This window comes from Dermochelys coriacea, chromosome 2, assembly GCF_009764565.3.
Source record: "Dermochelys coriacea isolate rDerCor1 chromosome 2, rDerCor1.pri.v4, whole genome shotgun sequence".
NCBI classification, from domain to species: Eukaryota; Metazoa; Chordata; order Testudines; family Dermochelyidae; genus Dermochelys; species Dermochelys coriacea.
Window position 1 is genome coordinate 42,232,279 of NC_050069.1, and position 20,898 is coordinate 42,253,176.

Sequence of the window (20,898 nt, forward strand, 5' to 3'; positions counted from 1 at the left end):
AATTTGTTGGTCTCTAAGGTGCCACAAGTACTCCTTTTCTTATGGGGCAGTTAGGTGCCCAACTCCAACTGGCTTTCAGTGAGAGCTGGATACCTAACTCCCATCGGTGTGTTTGAAAATCTATCCCTAGATAAAGCATTATCAGCTCCTCTGTGATCATACAATTGTACAATTCAGAAAGCAATGCAAAAATATGTATTTGGCAACCTTTTTGGATAAAAATATCTTTATCCTAATTTTGTATTTCATGTTAACATTGCTCTTACAACCTTTATACAACTTTCATGAGCTGCTACAAAATGGTTATGTCCTAATTATGATGCAACTAAAGCAGATAATTTGAAAATACAGGGCTATCTTGTGCAATACAGGGTAAACTAACCTTGCCTAGTTTAAACATTCGCTACAGTCCCTATGATGTACTGTGACCCTGCCAAAGTCTAGGATGTCATTTTTAACTGTGCAAGTCTAATTGGGATATTTCCTCATTTTTTATTTAAGAAAAAAATCTAATCTAAATAAATGTTGCTGAAAATTTTTAACTTGTTTACATAATATTTTATCTATGGCACAGTGCAAGGAAAAGCCCAGTAGACTAATATTTACAACTGACGATGGGTGAGAATACCAAGTGATTCGATCTTTTATAAAGAAAAGAGAACTCTCCCCGGGGCTCCCGCCGGCTTCTCCGGGATCTTTTATAGAAACTCACCATTGAATAATGATCTGCAGATTTTGATGGGGGATAGTAATTCAACACATTCTTTAAAAAAATCTTAATTTATGCATCACTGGACTTGGCTCCCACTGCAAAAAGTAATAATCCCAATAAGCAAGTCTCCATAATTAAGAGTCCAATTTGATTGGCATCTGGGAAATTCAGCTTGATTGTTTAAGTCTTAAGACAATGTGGGAAACAGGTTTGCATGTAACAGATTGCATTTAACTCTTCATTTCCCTCCATCTACTGTCCTTATCAACTGGCCTTCCCTCTCTTCTATTGTTTTTACTCTTTCCTGCATTATCCTCTTCTCCTGGTCCATTATTTTCAGTCATGCATCTGTTTTTCCCCTTTCTTCTTTCTTGCTGTTTCCTTCATTTCCTAATTTTCTTCCTCTTTTCCACTTCCTTGTAGCCTCTCTCCCCCTCTAGAATTTCCATTCTTGTTCTCTTCCCTCTCACCACCTGTTTTCTCTCCTCCTCATCTTTGCCCTTTCCTGGTTTTTAATTCTTGTCACACTGCATCCTCCTTCGCTTCTATCCTGTTCTTCTCTTCCTTGATCAAAAAGCAAGGTGTTTCTCCCTCACAATAATGGCACATTCTCATGAGATTTTTGTACTCAGAAAAACCTTCAAGTTTATTTAAGAACTTCTGGAGTTATCTAATCCCAAGAGAAAAGTTCTTATTATACCTTGAGCTGTCAAATGAAACCTCACAGTTCACCTTCATTCCAAGGATTATTATGTACAGATCATAGAACTGTCTAACAGAACTATCTTTTCTGTTAAGCTTTATTTGGAAGGTCATAACAAGGCAACCTGTCAAAGTGGGTCTGACAATCACACCACCTGAAATGTTTAGAGTTCCTTCACGTTTTTAAATTGTTTTGAGGACTGGGAAAGGTATAGAGATCATGCTGGTTTTGTTGGTTAATGAACTCCTTTAGTCAATGAATGAAGATCATTGGCTAGCTGGGAAACTAGCAGAAGTCTTTGACAATATTAGCTGTGAAGTATTTTTAACATAAGTGCAAACCTTGGCAAGGATGGCTGAAATTTTGCTTGAGTTGCTCCATTCTTCTCTTTTGGAGAGGACTGAAAGGTAAGTATGAGGCAATTGCTCATCTTCTGCAACGGCTCTCTCATGTGGGCTCTATCGTACCCACTTTTCAGTGTGCATGTGAGACTGGTAGAGAACATAGTGAGAGGGCCTGGGCTCCTGTGGAGTCATCAATATACTGATGAGTCAGCTCTCCGTGGGATCCTCATGATGCATTTGCTCCACTTTCCTAATGCCTGGTCAAGATTGGGGTTTGGAGGAGAACTAGCTGGTTGAAGCTCAGTCTGGATGAAAAAAGAAGTCATGTTGGTGGATTGGGGAGAAAAAAAATCAATCCAAAGAAATGGTGGATGGTATCTACCCATCCATTAAAAGGTATGCTTGCCTTTTGTTATTCAGGTTCACAATCTAGAAACCACATTGGATCCCCTGCTGTTTCTGAATGGTCAGACAGTGGTGTGCTGGATAAGACTTCTCATCATTTTCATTTGAAAAAGAAGTTGCAGCCCATGTCACTTCTAGTTTAGATTCTTGCAGTGTGGAACTACCTTTCAAAGATTGCTCAGACATTCGCTGATACAAAATGTGATGATATTTCACATATGCAGCTTATTCTACCTCAGACTGTATGGCTTCCAGTTTTTATTTTCAGATTGGACTCAATATTTTGACTTTGATATGGAAGGACCTCTATGGTTTGCAGCCTAGGTATCTTTAGAGAGATGAACTCCCTCTTTGTATTTTAACCTGGCTGTTGAGATCAACTGAATATACAAACTGACAGTTCTTAGATTTGTACATCTGGTGACTGATATGTGCCACACGTGGAATTTGCTTCCTTATTTGGCTCCCTAAACTTGAGCTTGACACTAAATTTTGAGAAACAAATATATTTCTCAATCCAGCTGAGACCCTCCCTACTCAGTCCCCATCACTAAGAAGAGCCTGATTAAATAGACAGGCCTTACAAAATAGCCACAAGATCAATAAACTCAGGCTTTGTCAGCCTGAGATGGAAAGCAAACTTCAGATAAGACATTTGCCTCCCCCCAGATGTGCAAATTTACAGAAATTTTGCATGCATTCACACACCGCTACATTTTAAATCCACACAGAAGTTGAAATAAATGAACTACCACAATCTGCCTTAATCAAGTAGAATACCCTGTCATAAAACCACAAGCTGCACTACCTGCAAATTAGCCTTTGAGTGCAATTTAAGGTGTTCATTTTGCCCTACAAAAACAAAACAATTGAGGGACACATTTTTAAGATTATATCCTTTGCCCAAGTAACTTTTCATACTTGTACTCCATCTCTTGAAGCCTTTAAGTTAAGACAGAATGTCTTTCTAAAAGATATGCTATAGCTCAAAACAGAAATTATGGGCTTGAGGCAAAAATTATTGGGTGAGGTTCCTCTGTCGGTGTTTATGCAAGAAGTGATGATCATACTGGTTCCCCTGGCCTTAACATGTATGAATACAGAATAATCTTGTCTGCTTCTCAGTTGAGCTCTGTTACACTATTCTGCATAATGTAAGATCACAGGAACTGACATACATGGAGCAGTCAAAGGTCTGTCTGTCTGGTATTCTTTTTCCAACCATAGCTAATACTGAATGCCTTGAAAGAGAGGTGAAAAACACTAACCTCTCTGCAAATTCAGATGTTAGAGAGTATGTCTGCACTGCAAGCGAAGGTGTGACTGTAGTAGGGGTTGCAATATCCAGGCTAGCTTTAATCTAGCTAGCACGGGTAATACTAGGAGAGAAGTGGTGGCAGGGACTAGCAACCAGAGTCCAAGCCCATTGGGGACCCTAGGTATGTATTCTGGTTGCTAGATCTTTAGTCCTATTGTTACCCGTACAAACTAGATTAAAGTTAGACCAGTCCATGTTACAATCAAGCACATCTTCACTTGCAGTATAGACGTACCTAAGAAGTATTGATGCATTGACTGGAGGACTGATAACATTCTTAAGTCATGTGTCTTCAGGGTCAAAAAATATATAAGGGAGACTTCAAAAAAGTAACAGCATTAGACCTAAGTGCAGTCAAATTGTTCCTGAGGCTGCCCTCACTTCTCACAGTTGTCAACAGAGTCCAGATCTGCAAATGTGGCTTTGGGCTTTCAAAAACTCAGTTCAGCAGATGAGGCAATAACTACTTCAGTAATTAGATTCTGTCATGCACTGTATATCTAGGGCCCAGGGCTAATTTGGAATTAGAAGAGGCACCCAGAGTGCTTTTAGAGCAATCTATTTTCGTGAATGTTGCAGCCAAATATTCTTTTCCTGAAACAGTGAAAGGGCAATCACACTGTTTTCAGTTTCAGTGAATTTCAAAAGCATTGCAAACCCGAAGATAAAGGATTGAACAGAAGGAGAAAGCAACTGACATGGAATAATGCTATCCAGGAAGAAATCCGCTTATTGGATATTGCCCTATTTTTCTGAAGAGGAGACAAGTCACATTCATCAAATTGCACATAAATCAAGCTGCACAGGAAATGTGGGGAGGAGGAAGTTCTTTATACAGCTTGAAGAAGCTGAAAGGAAGCAATGCAGATCTGCAACAAGGAGTTAGATCTAGTAAGCTCTATGCAGGGACACAAGGACTGGTGAGTAAGTGGGTGCAAGGAATCTTTCCCCAGCTCTTCACTCCCAGGCAAGTTTGAAATACAAATGGTGTGGGAAATGCTGACATTTGTGGGCTAGTGACCCAACTGGAGGGGAGGGGCAGCATTCCTTTTTGCCTAATAAACCCAGCAGAGCTGGCCCAGTGTATGGGGGCGGGGGAGACTTGCACTGCACTGTGTTACAAGGTATTTATTAGGTTTACAAGGTTTATTAGGTTTCAGAGTAGCAGCCATGTTAGTCTGTATTCGCAAAAAGAAAAGGAGTACTTGTGGCACCTTAGAGACTAACAAATTTATTTGAGCATAAGCTTTCGTGAGCTACAGCTCACTTCATCGGATGCATATTAGGCAAGGTATTTTTGCCTGATAAACCCACCAGAGCTCCAGAAAGAATGCTGGCTTAATTTCTCTGGGGATTTCAACTGCAGTGTGGCCCCTTCCAAATTCCACTCCCCATATCACTAATAGCTGAAAGCCATGATTTGGTTCAAGTGATACTAAGAAGTAGAAGTTACTAAATAGGGTATTTTGAATAAAGAGTTTCCAAAAACATCAAGAACGCCATTATCAGAAAGACTAAAGTGATGCTTTTAAAGTGTCCACATCTGTTTCACAACTGAGACCTCAGAGAAGCTACTCCCCCACCTTGCAGCCTACACTAAAGAGAGAATTTAAGAAGAAAGCAGAGAAAATAAAAACGATGTTTCTTCACCATACTATGGCTTTTCTCCCTACTCCCAACTATCCTGAAATAAAAGATGTACATGTAGAGTGTTCAGCACAATCAAGCCATATCCAATTTATGTGTTCCAAACTATGATTATCCACAAACAGCTGTGCTATCCCTAGCCAGCAGTTTTTTGGTGGACGAGGGGAAACCCATCCATAATCATTAGGAAAGAGAAAGAGAAGCAGACTAATTAGCTTTCCTCACTGCTTCCTGTTTAGCACTTACTATGAAAATGAGATGCATAATCTGTGATGTTTTCCAGATAAAATGTTTAGAACATGAGGGGCTCAGGATTGGTTGCACAGTGGAATCTGCAGCACAAGTCTTGGACTGTTCAAGTACAAAACAGAAATTTTTGGAGCTGACTTTAGATATTAATATATGAAATCCTCTAGACTTTTTGTCATGGAAAAAAACATGAATCATGTGTTAACTTTGTGGCCTTGTCTGGACTGGGGATTTTCAGCACCAGAGGCCATCTGTCCATGTAGCTGTACCAGTGCAAGACCGAAGCAGAAAGCACTGGAGCAGCTAACCCATGCTTGAAACTCAAATAAACTGCACAAGTACAAATTGCAGCTTATAGCTGTTTTGCCTATGGTAGGGTTTGCATTGCTGCAGCTACACCAGTGTCTAATCATCACTAATGGTTTTAACTGTGGCACATCCCTAGCATAAATAGGGCCTGAGCTATCCTGTCAGATGGACTTGACTTGTTAAAGTCTGAGTGAGAGAAAAAAAAAGATAATGGCTGGATAGACTTCAGCATTTTGCTTCCAATGATATTTCTTCCAGTGACATACTTTGTACATAGAAGGGGTTTTAATTCTGCCCTTGAAATGTAAATGAAGGAATACTGCCAGCACAGACTTTGATTTCAAGCACATTCTGCTTGTATTGGAATCTGTGTATAATTTAGAAGCAAGGTTTCTACTGCTGCAGTGTCTCATTTGCTTGCAAATTCAGTTAGCATTTTTAAGCATGTGGCAGAGATATCAATAAATAACCACATAACAACAGCTAGGCAGGTGGCCAGTAGGGATTACAGATATCACTAATGCTTCTTGTTTATTTATAGCCTAAAACTGAAAACAAACAAAAAGACCCTTTGGCCTGAAAGCAGATAGTTGTGTACATAGTTAGTCCATGTCACCATATAATACTGTCACAGTTACCCTCATCTTTTCCCTTCCATTTCTTCATCTGTGCATCTTGCCTTAAATTAGAGCCAGAACCTACAATGGGGTCTTACATACAGAGCCAGTTGGAGGCACAGCTGCCCAGACTGAGCCAGCTGCAGGATAGGGGCCTTAAATTAGAAACTTCTGGGGGCAGGGTGGCTCTTACTGTGTGTTTATACAGTGCCGAGCACAATGGAGCCCCATTCCTGGAGCACTACCATTCATTTACATTTGAATAATGTGAAAATTATTTCAGAGTGATGCATGTGTTGATGGTTCAGAAGATAATCTTGTGGCAGAGTTTTTCTGATTTTTGAGTACAACATTTTAGTAAGCTTTGGTGTTTCACTGAATGCATGCATGTTAGGTCCTTGGTTTACCCTGAATTAAAATGCCTCTGACATCAGACTGAGATTGGTGAGGCAGGATTTCCCTTTGCAAAAGCCATGTTGACTCTTCCCCAATGAATCATGTCCATGTATGTGTCTGATAATTGTGTTCTTTACTATAATTTCAACCAATTTGCCTGGTACTGAAGTTAAACTTACTGGCCTGTAATTGCCAGGATCGCCTCTGGAGCCTTTTTTAAAAATCAGCATTACATTAGTTATCCTCCAGTCAACTGGTGCAGAGGGTGATCGCTCAGGTTTAATATAATTAAATAGAACTAAACTCATTAATAAAATATAGTCCAGCCAGCTCACAACAGGAACAGTGCCCTCTTGGGTTTCCAAACTCTACACAGCGATTGAGACACCACTGTGTCACAGCACTGCTGCTGGCTCTGGGAGAATGGCTTTTCGAGAAAATCAGTCTGAATCCGGTTTTCTGGCTCTCTTCGGGGAGTATATGCAATATATTGTAGCTTCTTTATATATCTGTCTTTTGCTTTTGGACAGGTTTGTTTTCTCAGTATCCTCTATCACAGACTCTTAAGAGGCTATATTTAGAGTTCCATTTTGTGTCAATCACTAATTTCTTCACCTCCTCTTCACTAGACTTCATTGACTACATTCAGCCCTGGAATAAATGGATGCAATGTTTGCTGACTGCAATGGAAGTTGGGCCAGTTAATGCCAGGGCTGAACTAAGTCCAATAATTTAGTAGTTAAAGCTCTTTCCCTTTTTCAAGCACTTTACAGAAAAAGTAATCTTCACAACACCTCTGTGAGATAGATACTATCCCCCATTTTACAGATCCATCAGGAAAAGTAAAAAGACTTGGTGAAGAAAGGAGTTCATATCAGAGCTGGAATGATAATTCTGTAGTTCCTGGCTAGCAGTCTTGTGCTTAGACCACAAGCTTCTCTTGATGGCTCTCTACTGCAGGTTACAGACTTTATTCTCATTTTCCCTCCATGATTTTCAAGTTCCTGTGTAGCTCTCCATAAAACTGTGCTCTGACTTGAAAAGAAAGACTGAAGCAGCCTGAGAAAACTGACAGCCTGACATAGATTCATGTCTTAATTGGGGAGGGGAGAGGGTGTTCTTAACTCAGGTTATCTAACTCAGGTTATAGTAGTAGTGAAGATACTGCAACTTAATTCCCCCCCCACACTACTATTTTAACCCATGTTAGCAAACTCAGGTTAGCTACCCAGGTTAAGAACCCACTTTGTTTCAATGAAGAGATATCCTTAGATTCACCACCACAAGGACCAAATCCCTGGGGCCCAGGTCAAAAAGGAACCCGCCGCCAGTCCTGTGAAAATGAGCGAGTGAGTGAGGGTGGGGGACAGTGAGCGATGGAGGAAGGGGGGATGGTATGAGTGTTGTGGGGCGGGGCCTCAGAGAAGGGGTGGGGCAAGGGTGTTCGGTTTTGTGTGATAAGAAAGTTGGCAACCCCTAGGCTGCAATGTTCCAGTCTTTGAGAGTTCAAACAGAAGCTTTTAACTGTTTAGGACTTGCTGCAGACTCTCTCTGAAACCATTTTAAACTTGTTTCTCAGGGTCGGAAGCCCACTGCCCTCCCTAGGTTTCAGAGCCTTAGCTCCAGCCCAAGTCACAACTCCAAAGCACTGTTTACACAGTTATTTTTAGAGCACTAGCATGAGCTCTGCTAGCCTGAGTCTCTTGACCCAGGCTGGGAGACTCATTCCAAAAAAGTATGTAGACACACCAATACAGCCCTGTATCAGGCCCTGTTGGGAGGTAGCTAACTAGTCACAGGTGAATTGGATCCATTCCTTCTTAAATGGGCCAGTCACCTGGTTTGACACTGTTAAAAGGCTAATTGTGCCTCTGTTCCCTTTGAGGACTCTCTGAGTGCACCCCCTCAGATCCCAGATTTCAAACCTAAAACTTAGATCGACCTACCCATGTTGCTCATGGCTCTGAAAAATTTCACACTCTGTGCGAGGTCTAACCTCCACTGCAGACACAGCTAGGTTGAGGGAAGAATTCTCCTGTCAACTAGCTACCACCTGTCAAGGGGGTGGATTTACTACAGTGACAGAAAATCCCCTTCTGTTGCTATAGTAAATGTCTTCATTGCAGTGATGCAGCTGGGCTGCTGTAGCACTTGTAATGAAGATATACCCGGAGACTGGAGTCTGGCCTACATCACCCTGTGTGTCAACTCTGCTTTCCAGCAGGTCTCACTGGATTCAGCACCTGTGGATCTTCCCTTCAGGAGTCTGGGACCAATGGTGTATATAGTGACCAGACAGTCTTCTCAAAATGAAAGAACTGTTTATTTTAGCAGCAAGAGCAAAGTGTTAGAGGAAAAAGATTTTAAAACTACCTGCAGTCTATATGCATGTCTATCTTACTTAAAGGCTGTCCATCCCCTGATGGTAATGTGGGCAGGCCTCGCTTCTTCAGACATCCCAGTCTGTGCTTGTGCCTTAGTCTGGTTCCCCCAAGTTCCCTCCTCTTTTGAGAGAGAGAACCCTTTTTATATTGCCATAGTCCTTTTGTTCTTCTGTGTCCCCAGGCTTTGGCACTTCCAGACCAAATTAGTCTTCAAAGCAAACAGTTAAGGCCCTGCCTCTTACCAGCACTCAGGTGTTTGCTGAGAAGTGGCTTATCTTGAGCCTCTCTTTTTCCTTCCTGCTTGCTTTTTCCTTACAGCCCCCATATAAACTAAACCAATATATGCATATAGTAATCACCACAATAACTGGTCCTCATATTACTATATTATTATTACTGAGCAGCTCCACTTAAATCAGAAATAAAATGAAGGGGAAATGAGAGTGTATCATACAGTTGCTATGTATCTATTATTACTAATTCTTTGTACTACAATAGCACCTAGAGGCCCCAACCGAAATCAGGGCTCCATTATGCTAGGCACTGTACACACAGCCCCAATGAGCTTACAGTCTCTAAATAGACAAGACAGACGAAAGATGGAAGACCAGAAGGACTATCACCCACAGTTTGCAGATGGGGTATTGAGACATAGATTGGTTAAGTGACTTGCCCAAGCTCCTACAGGAAGTCTTTGGTAAAACTGGACACAAATCTCTTGAATTCCAGTTCAGTGCCTTAACCACAATACCCTTCTGCCTCTCCAATTTCTATCTAAATTCTTATGTAGTACCCATCTGTGCTGGTTATGTGTATCTCTCTCTACCCTCCAGGTATCAGGATGGTAGTTTTTTGGGGAAAGCTAGGTTGAAGAAATTGGTTTAGCATTTTGTTCTGAAGAAGCCAAGGTTTGTGATCCTCCCAATATCTTCCTGAAGTGAGTTGTAAATTAGAGGCTAATCACTCTTACTGTTGACAGTTCTGCTGCAGTGGAATGTAGCTGCCAAAGGAGGTCACAATTACAGAGGGTGAGGAGACCCATCAAGTAGCTTTGACCAACATAATGGAGGGCTTTGAAGATAAGGACCAACACATTAAAAGTGACCACATATTGAACCTGTGAAGAAAGAGCACTGGGATGATGTACTCTTAGGGTCCTTTGTTGCTCAGATCAGGGGCTGCTGTATAGTTTCAAACTGCAAGATCTTTATGGATTTGTAAGACAGATCTCTGCTCTAAGATGCCCCGCAAACTTTCGAGTGTTTAATAAATAATGACATTGACATGACAGTGGTTTCCAGTTTGATAGTTTTTTAGGAAGTGCTCCCTTTGGTGGGCAAAATTCCAGCAATAAAGGATACAGAAGCAAGCAATGGTCCTTGTAGATTTGGTCAATGTGACAAACTACTAATACCTAAACTGGGTACAGTTTTTAACTCCCTTTTTCATTATATTCATCAATGAACTTTATTTCGGTAGAATATAATGGATCACTGAGGGAAAAAGTAGTACAAATACAGTACTATATATAGCCTAAATAATGAAAGAAAAGATATAGAAAACCTACAGCAAGTTTGTCTTGAGATTGTATCTTGCCATAGTATATAAAGAAATCTCTGCTCACTCAGTCAGAATTTTAGGCCAGAGGGACCATTAAATCATTTAGTTTGGCTTCCTGTATGTCACAGGTTATTAAATTTCTTACAGTTATCTCTGTATTGAGCCCAATAACTTGTGTTTGGTTAAAGTATCTTCCAGAAAGGCATCCAGTCTTGATTTGAAGATCAAAAGATAGTTTGTTCCAATGCTTAGCACCCTCAATTAATATTGTGTCTTATTTTTATTTTAATTTGTCTGGCTTCAGCTTCCAGCTGGAGGTTCTTGTGTCTTTCTCTACTAGATTAAAGAACCTTGGTATTTTCTCCCAATGTAGGTAGCTATACACTAATCAACCTCTCAAATTTCTTTTTCTACAAGAGAAACACACTGACTCTAAGTCTCTCGCCAATAGGCATTTTCTCCAGGCCTTGAGCAATTTTTGTGGCTTTTTTGTGAACCCTGTCCAAATTTTCAACATCCCTTTCAACATGTGGACACCAGAACTGTGATATTAATGTAAAAGCAATTTGTGCTCCAGAAATGAAATACTTCACTAATATGCCTTAACAATAATACCACAAGTATTAATAGGGAGCTGCTCTTAAAAAGTAGCCTTTCTGAATCCACAGACATTTATCTAGAAAAATTCAGCACTCCCAACTATTAATGCACCTAATTTTTGTACAACAATATTCCAAAAGGGAACAATTAGAGAAAAGAAAATTAAAATAGTTACATTTAACTTCCAAAATTTTCCATTTCGAAAATATTACTCACTTTCCTCCCATCCCTAACTTTCTTATGGAGCTTAAACTAAGATAGCTTTGTTTCATTTATTCCATCATTTGTGTTTCAGCTTCAATGAAGATGGAACAGTTCAGGGAATAAGGTTTGGTTAATTAACTTGTTACTTCTAAACAGCACATTGCCGCATATCAACACTCAACGTTGTGTTTTAATGTAGGACACCGCATGTTACTTTTTAAAATCAGCTAGCAGTAAATGATCACATATTAAATGAATAACTATTCCCACATAAAGAGTATAGTTTCCTGTATGCTGAACAGTAGAGCCACAATGTGTCTCAGGCTTGCTCTACACTATGGAGTTAGGTCATAGAATCATAGAAACGTAGAACTGGAAGGAACCTCGAGAGGTCATCTAGTCCAGTCCCCTGTACTCAAGGCAGGTTTAAGTATTAGTCAGGACTAAGTAAGGCCGCTTACGTTGACCTAATTATGTCAGTGTACACACTGTACAGCCTTGCTCCTCCCGATGTAAGTGCCCTACTACACCGAAATAATAACAACTCCACCGCCAAGAGAGGCGTAGGTCTTATGTCAGTGTAGTTAGGGTGACTACTACCTCAGTTGTTGGCTATCATTATTGTCAGTTTCATGGCTCCATGTGAGACCTATGAAATTGACAAGAAAGAGAGGTAAGGATGGGGGCTCCAGCTAGTTCCTAGGTGTCCCCGGGCTCCCCGCCAGGCTGCTGCCCAGGCTCCCCACTCTCAGGCTGCATCTGCAAGGCTCCCCACCAGGCTGCCCCCACGGTCCTAGCTCCCCACTCCCAGCCAGGCTGCTGTCCAGGCTCCCCACTCCCTGCGGGGAGCTCGGCTGCACTGAGGCTCCCAGCTCCACACTCACTGGTGGGAGCTTGGGTGCTGCCCTAAGGCTCCTGGCTTCCCACTCCCCCGAGGCTACCAGCTGTCCACCGGGAACATGGCATCCACCAGGGCTCTTGGCTCCCAGCCAGAAGCACAGCAGCCACCCAGCGGGGAGTCAAGATCTGGGGGTGGGGGCAGCTCTGCTCCTGGCGGGGAGCCATGAGCTTCAGGGCAGCAGAGAGCCTCATGGCAGCATGGCTCCTTGGGGGGGAGTGGGGGGAGAGGAAGCTGTGTTTGGAGCTGAGAGCACAGTCTCTTAGCACCCCCACACTGCCCCTCAAGTCAATGGAAGCACTCCTGGTGAGGACACATACCACTGACAGAAGAAGGGCAGTATGGACATGAACCATCACATTAATTACTGTGGTGGCTGTAAATCGATCTAACATAGGTCGACTTAAGTTTTTAGTGTAGACATACCCTCAAAGAGACACATCTGATCTTCCTTAAAGAGAGGGGTCTTCTGAGTATTAATCAATTGATGCCTTTGAAATGTTTTGAGACCTTCATGTGGTTAAGTGCTTAATGTGTTTAGCATTAAGTGTTTTTATTCTAATCCATGTCATATTTCCACAGCCCAAAACAAGGGAACAAGATGCAACATTTGGACTGGTATTCACAGAAGTAACAGTGACCACATAGCTAAAATAGAGACAAATCCAGTAACAAAAAAGGATACGAGAACCATTGGAAACGACAACAGTCTTTAAATCTGTTAATTCCACTTTTCACTGTTAAACCTAATGTGGCCATTTAATATTTATAAATATTTATATGAGATTCTTTAAGGGCTGCTTCCTCTCTTTAATAAGATAAATGGTATGTTATACCGTTGTTAAATCAGTGTGTTGTAGTTCCTTAGTCTATCACCACCAGAGAAACACTACCAATTAAAATGCGGTGCAAGTGATTATAAAAAAGAGAAAAGCCATTAATAAAGCAGGAAAATCGAAGTAATGCAGCAACAATTTATAATTAAGCTTTCCACGTGTTTAATTTTATATTTTAACTCTTCTAGAAAGGGTGAATTTAACAGCACCGCTTTCTCTGTATTAATTAGGGTTCTCAAAATGTAGTACATTTGCACATAATAAAAGATAAAGCTCCCTTGATACTGAAAACATCAAGTATATTTGAGATGGCTGAGAGTTAAAAGTAAGGAAGCATCTTTTTATATCAAATGTTTATGAGATTTACTTATAGATTTATATATTTTTAAGGCTAGAAGAGACCATTACAATCATCTAGTCTGACCAGCATAACACACCACAGAACTTCCCAGCAACTACTGCATCAAACCCCTTACTTCTGTCTGAGCCATGACCAGCAAACAACTATTCCCATTTTGAAGAAGAGAAAAAGTAGCGATGTTTTGAAATTTGTTTTTATTCTGCATTGGAACAAAGACAAAACCTTTCGACATTATTTGAGAAAAAACATGAGCGAGAGAGACCTAGAATAGACAAGAGCCCAGTGATAGGGCACTCATCTGGGATGTGAAAGACCCGGCAGAACAGGGAACTTGAATCTAGGTCTCCCATCTTGCAAGTGAATGCTCTAACTACCAGGCTATTAGCTATTGGCGGTGGCGAGGGGGGAGGGGGGCAGCTCTCTCCTCTCCCTTTCTGCTCCCCCCTCCACAATCCTGGACCTGAGAAACCTTCCCTACAACATTTTGATCTAAACTGAACTGGGGAGAGGATCCTAGCTGGAAGGCTTTCCAACTAGCACAGACTGCTGTAAGCTTTTTTGTGAGAGAAATCTTTTTGCTTATTAGCCTTGGTAAAGTTTAGGAATTAGCAGGCGTATTTATCCTTTTATTTCTTTTGTAACCAATCCTGACTTATATACAGCTATACTTGTAATTACTTAAAATCTGTCTTCCTTTAGTTAATACATTTGTTTTATTGCTTTGCCTAAACCAGTGTGTTTTGGTTGAAGTGCTTGGGAATCTCTACTTAGGTCAACAAGCCTGGTGCATAGTCATTACCCATTGTTGGAATGACAGACTGACTGTAAGCTTATACTTTCTAGGAGGGTCCTGCACAGTATAAGACACACATTTCTGGGGAGCAAGACTGGGGCATATGCAGCTCTCGCCCTCTATGTAATTCATTGATGCCTGGGCATAGCATTCATGTATTCAGCTGGGAGTGACAGTACATGCTGGTGGCTGTGAGTGAGCAGAATCTGGAAGTGTTTGCTGCTCATCAGGAAAGCAGAGTAAAAAGCATCCCAGGCTGGAGAATTAAGGAGATACAGAAGTCCAGATTGCACCCCAGGGAATGTCACAAAGATACAACAGCCTTTCTTATAGATAGGACAAATTTTGAAAGGTTAATATAGACGTGATATTATGCTAAACAGCGAGCATTTTAATAATGACCTATGAAGTAACCTACATCCACTTTTATAAAAGTTACAGTACATTTAATTCATTTAATTACAGCACAGTAATTCCTAATCCTAAAGCTTATTTTTTATGGAACAATGATAAATGAAAACCATAGATGAATTATTTTACAGGTTAATACTCATGGCTCTAAATTCAATCAAGATTTTAAATGGTTGTAATAGATGTAATAGTTATAGCAGTTCTTTAAGTGCCAAGCAATTAAAATTGTTCTCTTAGCATACTGCTTTAATTTAATATCTCCCAAGTTACACAAAATTTGACTTCTGCTGAGAAACATGCTCATATATTACATTTTCCTCCTGTACCACATTAAAAGACATTAAAAGAGAGACTAGGTGACTCACAGAAATTGATGCATTGATGCCAAGATATGACAAGTATATCCCACTTGTCCAAAATTTAGTTTTACTTGTAAAAATAACTGGTACCTAAAGATAGGTACCTAAATATGGCTACAGAGCCTAAGTCAGTGGCCCAGTGGGGAACTGCTGGGTGCTCAGTACTTTTGAATGTTCAGCTTCTTATTTAGGTGACAGACATGGGCTTATGAATCTAGTTTTTTTTTTAAATCTTGGCCTTGTTGTATGTGATCTATGTACCTGAGAGGAGTTGTTTTTAAATGGTTGGAAGTTGTACATAAACTACTGCGTAACTCCAAACTGCCATGTTAACTCTCTAAGCAAGAGCTGCATCAGGATGTGTCTCAGATTCACTAAGGCCTAATCTACACTACTAAGTTAGGTTGATGTAAGTCACTCTGTATCGACCTAGTTGTACAAGTGTCTACACTCAAATTTGTCTCCTGTCGATATAAGCACCCTGTTATGGCAATGCAGTTAAACACCCCCACTCCCCACTCCTGCCCAACGGCACTGAGCCATGGTCAAAGATCTGTGGTCGATGAAGTGCAAGTGTGAACACCATGTGACCTATGTCAACCCTGACAGTACTCCAGCAGCAGTCCCACAATGCCAGACACTGACTGCTCTTGTCACAATTGTGAACTCCACTGCCCAGGGGTCACAGAGACTGGAAGTCACCACTCCCTACACCCCACCTTTAAAAATTCCATGTACTTTTGAAATACTTGTCCCGATGCCCTGCTTGTAGAGCACAACTCGCAGCTCTCCCTTGTTGTGTGCAACTGCCCTGCTGACCATGCCAGCTACATACTTCAGATGCATTTCTGCCTAGAATAGACAGGAGGCATTGGATCTTCTGGGCCTGTGGGGAGAAGAGACTATGCAGGAACAGTTACGGACTAGCCATAGAAATGTGGACATCTATGACCAGACTGCATGGGGGATTCAGGTGAAGGGGTATGACAGGGTGTGACGTTACTGACATGAACTGAGACCGTACAGATCATTGACGCAATCAAGGTCCTATAGTTGCACCAAATCTTGTACAAAGGAGGTCAAGTAAGGTGTCTATAGAAAGGTTGTAATTTTCTGGTTATGATTATGCTGTCTGTATGTGTGTATCTTTTTTTTATTTGAAGTTATGAATATGGGCTATGTAGTTGTATCTCAATGTGTTTGCTTCTAAGTAGCCTCAGTGAAGCATTTGGTGAGCTTCTTGAGAAAGGACTATTCTCAGTAAGTGACCAATCAAGAAACACTTAACTGGCAATGGACTTTGGGAGACGCCAATCCACATCTGATCTTTTCTGGGAACATTCAAACTAACATGTAAACAGTGGCGTTGGCCTGCAAAAAGCTGAATCATTCATGGACATGTGATTTGCCCAGGTGGCTACAAACTTCATCTTGTTGCTGTGACTTTGCACAGAAGAAGAAAGGGGTTTCTACCCATGAGAGAGAAAATAAAAGGCCTTGGAAGCCTCTCCATTTTGACTTCAGCTGACTCAAGAGATGACCTCTCCACCCCAAAGAGATGCTGAAAGAAACTGGGACAAAGGGCTGTAATTATGTGGGTGTGAGTGATTGCTGGACCCAGGCCATAAACCACAACATTGGTCTGAAAAGGACTGGGCACAGACTAGGAAGGAGTCTAGTCTGTGAAAGAAGCTTATTGGGACATCTCTGAGGGTGAGATTTACCTGTATTTAGTTTCCTACTGTATTAGGCTTAGACTTGCATGTTTTATTTTATTTTACTTGGTAACTTACTTTGTTCTGTCTGTTATCACTTGAAACCACTTAAAATCCTACTTTTTATACTTAATAAAATCACTTTTGTTTATTAATTAACCCAGAGTAAGTAATTAATACCTGGAAGAGCAAACAGCTGTGCATATCTCTCTATCAGTGTTATAGGGGGCAGACAATTTATGAGTTTACCCTGTATAAGCTTTATACAGAGTAAAACGGATTCATTTGGGGTTTGGATCCCATTGGGAGCTGGGTGTCTGGGTGCTAGAGACAGCAGAACTTGCTAAGACATTTTCAGTTAAGTCTGCAGCTCTGGGGGCGTCGGTCAGACCCTGGATCTGTGTTGCAATAGATTAGTGTATCTGGCTAAACAAGACAGGGTTCTGGATGCCCAAACTGGCAGAGAAAACGGGTAGCCTGAGCACATCAGGTGACAGTCCCAAAGGGGTTTCTGTGATTGAACCTGTCACATAGGGATCAGAAGCAGTGCCAACTGAAAGCAAAGAAACTGTGGCAGGCATACCAGAAGGCCAGGGAGGCCAACAGTCTGCAGCTTTTACAACGAGCTGCATGCCATACTTGATGGATACCCCATCAGCAATCTGTCTTCCACAAAATCATCATATCCCCTGTTGCTGTGTTTCTTCCTGCAGCTCTGCAAATACTGGATGATCATTCATCCTGTGTTTGCAATGCTCATGACAACAGCGCAGCACTGTGTGGGCTCCATGCTTCTGCCAGAGATGGTGGGCAGCAAAAGATGTTGCATGGGCTTGTGGAATTTAAAAAAAAAAGGTGAGAAAATTATGGACTATAGATGGCATTATGGGATGGAGAACTTGACCCCTTATTTCCAGTCATCCCTGATTACTTGTTTCTGCCCCACCCATGGATTGCCAAAATTTCCCAAAAGATTAGACAATGGTGAGTGGCAAACTGAGACACCTACTCATAGTGCACCGCACCGTGTATCAGCATAAGCACTCCTGGTGAGTATGGTACAGTGTTGATGCAAGGAGTCAAGTACACACCTCACAAATGATATACTAACTCTGGCATCTTTACCCCAATGTAACTTGTGTTGACCCAAATTTGTAGCATAGACATGACCTAATCCAGAGTATAGAGGCCAACAGACAGAACTGGGATAAACGAACTAGCAAATGGTATAATTGACTCAAATATCTATGTATAGAGCTTATTTCTTGTGACCAGTGATTGACACTTTTGAAATTTAGCACACTTAGCTATGTGCTCCTGTGAAAGAGGGAGTCATTTTACTCCTGCTTAGTTGCTGGAGTTGATGTTCAGAGCAATAGTGTGTGACATCCTACATTGAATTTTTTATTTTGCAATTTATGAAAATACTAAAATTTAAAGGGAGATGCTGTTTTCTACATTTTTAAAGAAAGCTTTTATTTTCTGTTCCCTCTACCCACCTTACAAAAAATCTCCCCTTCAAGTGAAACAATTCTTGCCTATGCCCAATTAAAGCACAGATGCTGCAGGACTGTGCTCAGGGCTCTGACTCATGGAGTCACATGATTATATCAATCTTGGTTTTAATTCAAGTTTTTAGCCCTTGTAGTTGCAAGGAAAAGATTGACAACTAAATCCAAGTGTCGCCAATTCAGTGACAACCGCTTGTGTCTGCAGACAGCCTGAAGCAATAGCTCTGAAGGAGGGACAAACTTATGCATCACATCAAAGCGTTACCTCCAAAAGCCACGGTTATGGGGAGCTCACCAATACCAACCCAGCATGGAACTCTGTATATAGCAGGAAGAGAAGAGAACAATCGGCCTGGCCTGCTCACCCACCCATCCATCCCTGCAAGCATACCCTGAGTTGCCAGGCGTAAGTGTAACCCACACACCTTCTGGATGTGGCGTTCTGTCCCATCTAGTGGCACTGGGACCTGAGAGAGACAGGAAGCACACACTGCCTCTCTCATATATCAGATACCTTGTTTTCTTGACTAAAATATTAGAACATCTGTCTAGTTAGGGTCAGTACATGTCTTTCCACCTGTTCAGAGACCAGACATGCCTGTTATAACACAACATGTGAAACAATATAGTATACTTGCAAGTGTTGACCAAGCCTCTTGGTAGAACACATGTGCTGTATAAAAGGCATTATGTATATATAGAGTTTAGAAATAAAGCTTAATTGAGAGAAAGCAGAAATGTGTAATAAAAATGACCGAACTAAAGGATTTTGGAAGACAACTGAATAATTAACAAACTAGTTCTTTAAGACTAACGGCCATCTCAAATCACTAGATCATCCTAAAATAGACTTCACAGTATTCAACTGCCTTTGCCTACTGCTTTATGAAAAAGCAACACAGTTATAAGACCACAAATGTTAGAAACACAATATTGTCTGATTTTACAAAGATCACATGATTGTAGAGATTTCTCATTCTTGGTTCAAATTATTCTCCAAATTGTTGAATATAAAGACCACTGCAGGAAAGCTGTCTAGCATTCAGAAGCTACATAATGTATTAAATCCCACTGCTGTGTTCTTCCATATAGATTCCACCTCTTGTACCACATAGGTGGTGTATGGACGCTTAATTAATGTTTTTAGATCACTTCACACATCTTTGGCATCTGACAGTAGTTAGCGCTATTATTACTACAAATATGGGTACTCTGTGAAGTTCCACAATTTAAGGGAAAGGATAAATGAGTGATACAATATTCAACCATACTCCCATGTAAAAGAGAATAGCTTAGACTCCGAGAAGCATGAGTGCAGTAGTCTGAACCAGGAGTGGGTGGAAAACAAAAATGTTTTGTGAAAAATTTTGAGGTTTCAGAATTTTGTTTCATTCCAATGCTGAATGAAAATGAGATTTTTTGAAATTTTTGTGAAAAAATATGAAAGACACTCACCTCAAAATAGCCAGTAGTTTGGTGGCTGGGGCACCCACCTGTCATGTGGGAGACCTAAGTTCAAGTCCCTACTCTACCTGATTCAGAACTGCGGCTTGAACCCATGTCTCCTGTATCCCCGGTGAGTGCTCTGGTCTAGAGAGTCAATCTCGCCTGTTGGAGAGATCTTTCTCTCCTATTTATTTGTATAATTAAATATTAATTGGGCCAGAGAGTTGGTCCCTTCTCTGAATTAAGTAAACCAGACAAAAGAGCCAGCATTCTTTGAGGATAAATTCCTGACTAGCTAAACCTAATCTAAACCTTCACCAGAAGTAGTAATGAATGAATGTAAAAAGCACAAGTAGTAATCTTTTCACTGAGGTTTTCTGATTTAAAGGAGGAGGTGGATTTTAATACTGGGAAAAGAAGCTACTCCTGAACTCTAATTAATACAGTAAGAAATTAAATGATAAGAAACTTAATTTTTTGGGTCACAAATTTGTATTGCTGACATATTCCATGTTTTCTGTAATGCGCTGTGGAAACAAAATAGCCAAGTGTATTTTCAGGAAACTATGTAAATGAAATTGATAAAGTATCAATACTTGACTGCTTGTTTAAATTGGATAACATCAGAAAAGCTGTTATAGTATGTTCAGATTGTTACAATATTGTTATATACCATAAGAGTTCATTTGAACAGTGAGAATACTGCAGACAAAGTACGAAGCTTTCAGGATGTTTAAAGCCTTCTCTCTGATACAGTATGATACAGTCTGAAGCAGCAGTTCTTTTAATGGAGTTAATTCTTTCATTCTGTCTCTCAAGGGGAAAGCACCATACTTTGCATTGTGGGGGTACTTAGTGATTCGTTTAGCAGGAAGTTAAATGAAGCAAAGTTTCAGACAGCAAAGAAACAAACCAGCTAATGCTCCTAATGTTTAATGTTAAAGGTTAACTGAATTTCAATAGACGAAAATTGCTACATAACAGCTAAGTATTATTATTGAGTAGGTTAAATAGATTTGAATCTTAAGAACCTCCCCCCCCACCTAGTTTCTCTCATCATGCACCTCACGAACAGGTGAACTCCTCTATATCCCCAATGCTTCCCCTTCAGCCCCTCTGA

At 40.8% G+C, this 20,898-nt stretch overlaps 1 protein-coding gene and 1 long non-coding RNA gene across 2 annotated transcripts in view; one reads left to right on the forward strand and one right to left on the reverse strand.

Annotated features, from left to right (window-relative positions):
* CPQ (carboxypeptidase Q) overlaps positions 1-20,898 on the reverse strand; it is a 238,843-nt gene that overhangs the window by 12,722 nt on the left and 205,223 nt on the right.
* Positions 9,921-13,005, forward strand: LOC122458626. The gene is made up of 3 exons (XR_006278708.1): positions 9,921-9,992; positions 11,540-11,572; positions 12,929-13,005. It is a non-coding gene; the product is annotated as an uncharacterized LOC122458626 (long non-coding RNA).